Source organism: Thamnophis sirtalis, unplaced genomic scaffold (genome assembly GCF_051295495.1).
Source record: "Thamnophis sirtalis isolate CommonGarterSnake01/CBP01778 unplaced genomic scaffold, rThaSir2_p1.2 scaffold_1, whole genome shotgun sequence".
NCBI lineage: Eukaryota > Metazoa > Chordata > Lepidosauria > Squamata > Natricidae > Thamnophis > Thamnophis sirtalis.
Window position 1 is genome coordinate 150,358,662 of NW_028261381.1, and position 9,629 is coordinate 150,368,290.

The following is a 9,629-nucleotide window of genomic DNA, read 5'->3' on the forward strand; positions in this document are numbered from 1 at the left end:
TTCCACCAATATTCTGTGGTTTCTTGGGTCCACTCAACATGCTACTGAGAGTTTGCAGATCTAAAGAGCATGGCTTTTAAAGTTATTTTCCAGGCAGCCTTGGAATTCGCCTGGCCTTTTTTCAGGAAGATTTCAATAAAAGTATCCATGGGTAAGATTCATTTGTTATTGCCATACACAGGCCAGGACACTCTCCTTTGGCATCTTCCAGATGTGTTAGGAATGCAATGCCCACTCCAAATGTATCGGGAAGGCTCTGGCTTAAGAGAAACTGGATCCTAGTTGTGAAGCACTAGCATGTGTCAATAGATGCTTAGGAGCAAGGATTGGAACAGTGTTGGCAGAGACTAGTCCACAGGTTTCCTTCTTCAACAACCCTGCCAAAATCATTTTTGCTGTACTAGGAGTGGCCTCCATTTAAATATTCATTTCATTTTTTTGGATTGGATCTACTAAATTTGTTTTATTTTGGAACTCAGTAAGTTAGCCAAGTTCTTAATGTGCTGCATTCCATCGGCTTCTTCAGACACTCTACTAATGCAAACTATTGATTATTTTGGAGCTTCACCAGTCTGTTTAGTAAAGGCATCAAGGAGCTTTCCCACTTGGATTGCAACCTGGATAAAGGAAGAAGAATCTGGACCTTGGTGCCAAACCGCAATCCCAAATCTAGATCGGAGCCCAGAGCTATTTGTGGCAACAGGGAAAATTAATTTCTACAACAGCAAAAATGTTATCCCATGGCTAATTCCAACTCCGTTGTGGAAATCCGGACTATCTATAGCTCATTAGAGATAATTTACCACAGTACCATAACATTAATTAAAATTGCACACTTTTTAAAATGCAAAATACTATAGCAGCAACAGTCTATATAACCTCTATATCGGGGATTGGTTAACAGGGGTGCAGTGATGAATTCTCATATAGGCCACAGTATATAGTCAATATGAGCAAATGATACAACCATGAAAACATCCCAGATTACTGCAGAACTCAGTAAAGAGGCACCACATGATTCTCACAAGACAGAAAAGTTTGCAAACTTCACTCTCCTTCAGTTAAGACCAGATATAAGAGATAATAATTCTCCAGAGGAGTGAGGAAGAGGGAAGGACGACTAAGAGGGACTAAATTTGCCAAATACAATACATGCTGAACGAACAAAAAAAATACTTTGGCTGTCATACAACCCTAATAGGCTTCAGTCATGCTGCCCCACCCAAACAAATTTCCCACTCAGAAGAATGCTGAATAGGAATGCTTTGTGGATATAAGAGCCAAAGAGGGAGGGGGACAGAAAGCACATTGGCAACTGGCCAGCCAAAGAAACTTGCAAAGGGTTGAAATGTGTTCAGAATCAAGAATTGGGCTTTCCTGTCCTTTATCTCTCCATAAACAAATTTACCTCCAACAGGGGGAGCTGCAGTGAATATCTGAAACAGCTTTCTCCAATGTAATCCAATGTAATCCAATGTTGGACTTTATATCGCATAAAGTCATGGTAGCCCCTGATGAAAATACAACACATATGGAAGATGCCACGAGGCAAAGATTTGCACGATATCTACATAAAGTCTATTCTTGCAATCGATCTGCACCCGTTGTCCCATTCCTACCCTGCCTTTGTAGCCAACCTTTCCTATTTAAAAAGAAGCTAAGCAGGATTGCAAACTAATTTGCATTTTTTTAAAAATTTAAATTGCTTTTCTATTTGTTTTTCAGGATCTGTAAGACACCCAGAGTCACCCTATTGGGGAGATTTGTGCCATATAAGTTTAATAAATAAATAAATAAATAACATTGGGTTAGTACCCAAGTTACTTAAACGGGAGACACCAATAAAGTCCAGGGCTGTAGCCTGATTGGCTACACTAACACGCTGAGCTTGTTGATCAGGAAGGTCAGCAATTCAGTGGTTTGAATCCCTAGCACCACGTAATGGAGTGAGCTCCCGTTACTTGTCCCAGCTTCTGCCAACCTATCAGTTCGAAAGCATGTAAAAATGCAAGTAGAAAAATAGGGACCACCTTTGATGGGAAGATAACAATGTTCCATGCGCCTTCGACGTTTAGTCATGCTGACCACATGACCACGGAGACATCTTCGGACAGTGCTGGCTCTTCGGCTTTGAAACGGAGATGAGCACCGCCCCCTAGAGTCAGAAACGATTAGCAAATATGGGCAAGGGGAACCTTTGCCTTTTTTATGCTGCCCACCCAGTATTAGTTGCTTTTGAGATGGGGGCTATATAAATTAGATAAATAGATAGATAGATAGATAGATAGATAGATAGATAGATAGATAGACAGACAGACAGACAGACAGACAGACAGACAGACAGACAGACAGACAGACAGACAGACAGTCTTTATTCAAACTGGTAAGAAAGTGATAGCAACTTGAAGACATAATTCACTAGACCCCCAAAGCGGGCAAGCATAGGCCTGGCTTACTTGAACCCAGTGCCCTCCAGATATTATATTTCGTATAATTCTGCAGCCAAATTCATGAAAAGTAGCTTATGCTGTATATCCTAGGTGGACTCTGCTAAATTTATTGCAAGTTCAAGAAAGGAATAGAAGGATTTTGCTTCCTTGCAGACGGTTGAGTCCAAAGCACTGTTGGTGGCAATTGTGGCAGATGGGACACCCACCATGTTTGTGTGGAAAGAACTGATAACCTCCCCCCTTCCTTGATGCTTGCTTATTAAAGATGACCTTTCCCCTCTCTAAAATTTCAAAGCTGATGTTCTGAGCACTGAACAGACTGTGTGCCATATGTAACATGACCTCCGCTCTGTTCTGCTGGAGCGCTGATGGCACCACTAAGGGGGGTGGGTGAAAGGTCTCTCTCTCTCCCTCTCTCTCTTTCTCTCTCTCTCTCTCTCTCTCCAGCTTTCTTAGACTTGCCAGACTTGTATTAGGGTATCCCCCAGCGTTCCCCATGCGTCCCTCACACTGAAACGTCATTTAACAATGGAAAAGTCTATCTCCAAATGCTTAAAAATGAAATACAGCATACTCCTAACTTTGCTTACCCAGGACAGGACATATCTTTCTTTGCAGAATGCAAAAACAGAGTAGAGAAACAGGATCAAGATGCAAATCTCAAATGCCATTCAATCACATAGCCCTAGGAATACACAAATTGCAAAAAACGCAGGTATATTGCTATACTATTTTGTTGTCTTTTACTCACTTCCCTCTCCACTTTAAAGCAGGGATTTAGAAGTCTGAGTATATGCAAACTGACTCACTGTCCTTCAGTTTCAATACTTCAAAATGTTGGAAAGAATTAAGAAATGAGAGCACAGAAAGAATTCAACTTGGCCAGTTCATCTGGCACATTAAAATGTAGATTTTTAAATTACTTTAATTTGTGGATTCCTTGCTGCTCTCCAAGCTTGGTTGCTTGCTTTCATTGAGACCTTTCATTATCCAACTAGGTAACATCATCATTGTATTTTTAAATTGTTAAATTAAATTAGTAAATCGTTAGATTTGAATTGTAACAGCAAAATAGACTTTATATTGCAGACTTCAAACATTATCTCAACAATTTCTAAAGTTGTCCCATCAGGTAAATCACTGTTATTTCTTAAATACATAAACATATTGAAGACAGTTCTAGATGTATTTGGAAGAACCAGAGTTTTCGAAGGGTGGGATTGGAGGCATATAATTTATATATTTGTTTGTTTATCACATTTCTGAACTGCCAATTTCCCACAAAGAGGGACTCTGGAAGATGTACAATAAAACATTGGAATATAAAAAGTACGGTATATAAAAATTAAAATATTAGAATTAAAATTTCAAAATTATTTTTTTAGAAGGAAGCAAGAATAATTAAGCCTTGTTAAAAATTAATTTAAAAAGCAAAGGGAGGGATTTCAGGACACCAACCAGCCTCACCGCTACATGCTCCTTTGGATTTCCCACTCGAGGCCACAGAGTCATGTTTAACATAAATGTAATAAATAAATCAACTAAATAAGGACTCTTGAGTTCACAGAATCATAGGGCTGGAAGGGACTTCAGAGGTCTTCTACTCCAACCCACAGCTCAAGGCAGGAGCCTTATACCATCCCAGTCAAATGGCTGTCCAGTCTATTTTTTGAAAATGTCCAGTGATGAAGCACCCACAACTCCGGGAGGCAAGCTATTCCATTGATTAATTGTTCTCACTGTCAGAAGATTTCCCCTTACTTCTAGATTGGATCTGTGTTTTATAAGCATCTGCCCATTACTTCTTGCCCCACCCTCTGGCACCTTAGATAATAAGTCAATCAATCCCCACTACTTTGTGATAGTTCAATTTACCTGTTATATACAGAGCCCTGATTGCAACCTGGCAGTGCTGTCCCAATAAAGAGTGCTACTGTTTTAATTAACAGTCAGTGCAATTAAGAGGGATTTTGGGAGGTTTGCTCCCAGAACATTGGTGCCAATAGTGGAGAATGGTCTACCTTGTGTATTTATTGGCAATACAGGATTTGAAGAATCAGAAATCTGAGGCTTGCAGTTCATAATTGAGAACATACAACTATTTTACAAGCCAAAATATAGATGAAATTTTCTGGTTTTGCAACTCAGACCCCTCATTCTTGCCACAATGTCAACCTGAGTAAGTCCTGAAGCTTTCTGCTAACCAGAGATTCCAATTTTATCCAAATGAAGAAATTATGTTCAACATCTTTGGATACAGAGCCAGTTTCAAAGTGTGCTATAAAATACTATTTTATCCATATAGTAAGCAATATACATGATGTCAAATGGGAACCATATCATTTAATACTCAAACTTGTTCAAATAGGTTTTGCATTTATGAAGGAATATGAAGGATATGAAGGAATATCTATGAGTACTTGAGAGACCGCCTTCTGCCGATTACCTCCCTCCGACCGATAAGATCGCACAGACTGGGCCTCCTCCGAATTCCATCCGCCAGTCAATGTCGACTGGCGACTACGCGGAGGAGAGCCTTTTCTGTTGCAGCTCCGACCCTGTGGAACGATCTCCCCGTCGAGATATGCACCCTCACCACCGTCCAGGCCTTCCGCGCAGCCCTCAAGACCTGGCTATCCCAACAGGCCTGGGGATAAGCCTCTAATTTGCCCCACCCGAGTGTTGAATGTTGAATGCAAGTTGTGTTTTTATTATTTTATTTTGCTCACATATTGTTTATTTTGAATTGCACCCCCTCCCTAATGATTGTAAGCCGCCCTGAGTCCCCTCAGGGAAAAGGGCGGCCTATAAATCCTAATAAAATACTAAAAAAAAAAATCTATAGCCTTGTAGAAGATGTGCAAAATGAGCAAGAAGGAAAGTTTAAGGATTCCCTATGTAAAAATATTCTTTCCTTCCATATACTGGTATTGGAAAAAGGTATGTTTATTGTGCAATGGGAATTACAGGCAGCCCTTGGCTTATGATCATGATGAGAATTTCTGTTGTAAATCATGATGGCTGTAGGTTGAGATACCCACATGATGAGACCTGGTTTTACAACTTTTGCAGTGGTTATTAAGCGAATGCCATGGACTTTAAGTCAACCTGGTCATTAAGTGAACACCGTGGTTGTTAAGTGAATCCATGTGTTCCTATGGTGCTTTTTATTAGAAACCAGCCAAAAAAGTCCCCTAACTGGCAAAAAAGTCGTAAATCAAAATGTCCCACAGAACATTGCAACCAGCCATAAAGGTGAGCCAGTTGCCATGTATCCAAAATACAGTCATGTGATTATGGGTGAGGGTGCAGCCATCAGAAGTCCAGGCCACCCCAGGTTTTGGGGTGTGTCCATCATAACAGTCACTGAGCAACAAGTCATTAAGTGAAGATTACTTGTATATCAGCTTTCCCTAATCTGAAAGGTTTGATAACTTGGATCTTAACTGCTAGCTAGAATGTCTGGCAACAGATGCCCCATGGAAAAGCTACATTAGACAAGACAGGTGTGTGAGGAGAGGCAATCTGTTTTCCTAACTCAAAGCTATACAGTAACCAATCTGAGGCTTAACTTCCATTGGAAATAGGAATAGACAAAGAGATCAAGACAACAGAAAAGATCTTTCTGATATCAAATATGGTAGAAGGTAATAAACAGGTGTTTCTCAAGGTTGGCCATTTTAAGATACGTGAACTTCAACTCCTAGAATTCCTCAGCCATCATACTGGCTGAGGAATTCTGGGAGTTGGCCCACACATCTTTAAAAGTTGCCAAGTTGATGCTCATTCACCATCTGAAAACACTAAAAAGGTCAAGAGTTAAGGTTTCATTAGCAAGAACTACGAAAGCCTGTGTTTCTCAACCTTAAGCCGTGTGAACTTCAATTCCCAGGATTCCCCAGATGGCATATTGGCTGAACAATTCTGGGAGTTGAAGTCTACCCATCTTCACATTGTGGAGTGGAGAAACATTGATCTAACTTTTAGAGCAGCACCGCGCATTAGTGGGCCGCCAGACCTGGATCGGCAGCCTCAGTTGCCCCTCTCAGGCAATTCTCAAGCTTTGAAGAACTCCGGTGGGTTGAGGCCAAAGGCTTTTACCGCATTACTGGATGGCTTTCCCCATGAAGCGTGCAGCTGAGTTCTCTACTTCGGTTCTCACCTCTCTTGAGGGCCACATCGTTTTAACAGATTAACCAAGTTGGAAGGGACCTTGTAGGTCATCTAGTCTAACTCCCCCCCTGGAGCACAAGCAGGAGACCCTACACCCGTGATGATGAATCTATGACATGCATGCCACAGGTGGCATGTGGAGCCATATCTGCCAGCACACCAGCCATCATCTCCAGCTGGACAGCTGATTTTTGGTCTTCTGGAGGGCTGGAGAAGGCCATTTTCGCCCACTTTCCTGAAGTATTTTAAGTTCGGTAACTTCTGGTAGGCCTGTTGGGCCTGTTTTTCGCCCTCCCCAGGCTACGGAGACTTTCCTGGAGCCTGGAGAGGGTGAAAATGGCCTCCTCCAGCCCCACAGAGGCCCTCTGGAAGCCCAAAATGGATAGTTTCCGAACTTTCATTTGGCCTGTTGGTCCCATTTTTCAGCCTCCCCAGGCTCTGGAGGCTTTACTGGAGCCCCCCCCCCCCCTTGAGGAAATACCTTCACCCCGCCGAAGGAAATATCAAGCTTAGCTTGGAGGTGAGTAGTGAGGCGCGCATGGGGAGGAGGGTTGTGCACACATGCACATGTGGGAGTGTGCTTTGCATTATGGGTGCCGGCACACATGCACGCTATTGCGCGTGTGCGCCCTCACATTTTTGGCACCCAGCAACAAAAAGGTTAGCCATCACTGCCCTACACCATTTCTGGCAAATGGCAGTCTAATCTCTTCTTAAAAACTTCCAGTGTTGGAGCATCCACAATCTCTAGTGGCAAGGTGTTCCACTGGTTAATTGTTCTTACTGCCAGGAAATTTCTTCTTAGTTCTAATTTGCTTCTCTCCTTGATTAGTTTCCATGTGTCGCTTGTAGAAGGGGATCACATGACCCCAGGTCACAGCAACAGTCGTAAGTATGAACCAGTTGCCAAGCATCCATATGTAAGTCACGTGACCCTGGGGATGTTGCGAAGGTTGTCAAGTGTGAAAAATTGTTATGAGTCACGTCTCTCAGTGTCATTGTAAATTCGGTCACTAAATGAACTGTCGTAAGTCAAGGACTACCTATATACCCAAGCACAGCCTTTTCTCTCACTGCTGGCAAGCAGAGGCCATGGGGCGAGCTGCTGAGCCTTCAAAGAGCTAACTCTGAGCTTCCAAGCGTGGTCATGGGGAAGATGGGCCAGGCCTGTCCAAGTTGGGGTTTGGCCATCCTACCCCCAAAAAACTCAGGGAGCAGGCTAGGACATTACCATTTTCCATCCCTTCAGTGTCTTCCCACGAAGCACATCGTTAAAAAAAATAAAAACAAAAAAAAACTCGGGCGCAGAAGCTCCTTGAGAAACGCCGAGTCAAATGAATGCCAACGCGCAAGGAAGAGCCCTCGGGCAGCGTTCCTTTGTTTGGCCTGAAAGTGCGAAATCTTTCGGCCAAGGGAAGGGCGCTCGTCCTTTTCGTGGCAAGCGGGCCTTTGTCTCCCCCCCCCGCCCCCACAAACTCTTAAGAAAGGGTCTTCGTATCTTTTCCCGGGGTGGGGGGGGGAGAGGGACACGATCAATTCGCCAGGCACCCGTTGCCCAATTTGTCTGCAGCACTTGCTAAAACCTAATTCGAAATGCATTATCTTGTTTTGAAAAGTAAGAGGGGGAAGAAGGGGGGGGGGAGCTCGTAAGGAAGTCGCAATTATCCTGGGCTCGGATTACTGCAAATTCCATTATGCTGAGAAATCGGAGGGGAGAAAAATGCCCCGTGAAAATGCGGATTGCTTTGCTAATAACTATGCGCACTTTAAAAAGAAAAAGAAAAGACTGCTCCGTCTGCGGCTCCGGCCTTCGAGTTTTCCTTGGCGAGAGCTCGACAGTTTCCCCTCTTCCCGTTTGTAATTCGGGAGGTGGGGGGCTAATGCTGGGAGCGGAAGGCGCCTCTGTTTTACCTTGAGAAATGGTTCCATGCTGAAGCCCGAGCTAAGTTGAGCCTGAGCCCTCAGTCCGATCCGGGGTTCTTCTCTATAGTTGAATAGATCTATGGAATCAGCTCAAGGGAACCGTACAAGAAATGCTTAGTCCTAGAGGAGATCAACCCTGACTGCTCTTTAGAAGGCCAGATCCTGAAGAGGAAACTCAAATACTTTGGCCACCAAATGAGAAGGAAGGACTCACTGGAGAAGAGCCTAATGCTGGGAAAGATTGAGGGCAAAAGAAGAAGGGGACAACAGAGAATGAGGTGGTTGGATGGAGTCACTGAAGCAGGAGGTGTGAGCTTAAATGGACTGCAGAGGATGGTAGAGGGCAGAAAGGCCTGGAGGAACATTGTCCATGAGGTCGCAATAGGTCGGACAAAACTTCGCAACTAACAACATGCAGAAGTAATTCATTTTTTGCTTCTGTATTTCCTCGCCTTGTTCAGATTTATTCTGAAAAGAATAAAATAAAAAACACAGTATTTAACCGAGAATCAGTTTTGTTGAACTTTTTTTTTTGGGGGGGGGGAGGTATAGAGTTCCTTCTTCTAGGTGCCCCTGGAAAGGTTGACACTGAAGATTTTTTGCTTTCTTTCTTGAACTCGACAGTGGTCACCGGAGCAGGACCTGGGGCAAAAGTCAAGGCTTTCACCCAGGAGAGGAGGCGGTGAAAGCAACATTAACTGCCTTCTCTAGTTTTTTAAACTAAGCGAAATCAAACGCATTCCTGTCTAAAGCAGGGGGGCAAAAGGGTTGCCCTAACAGCTGTAGGCAGCTTGACAAAACATCCCTTGTTGGATTGGTTGGGGGCAAAAAAAAGGGGCCCCTTTGGGGAGGGGGCTGTTCTGAGGGGCAACTAGGGTCTTGTCCATTTAACATAGCTGGCTGGAGAATTCTGGGAGATGAAGTCCACAAGTCTTAAAGTTGCCAAGTTTGGGCCCCCCTGATTTGCATGTGCTTCTTGACTAGGTTTATGGAAGTCCTTTTGTTTCTACCCAGAATCTTTGGAGAGAGCCTGGGCATGGAAAGGAGCTCAACTGCCCCCAGCCCAAAGTGAATTAAAAGGTA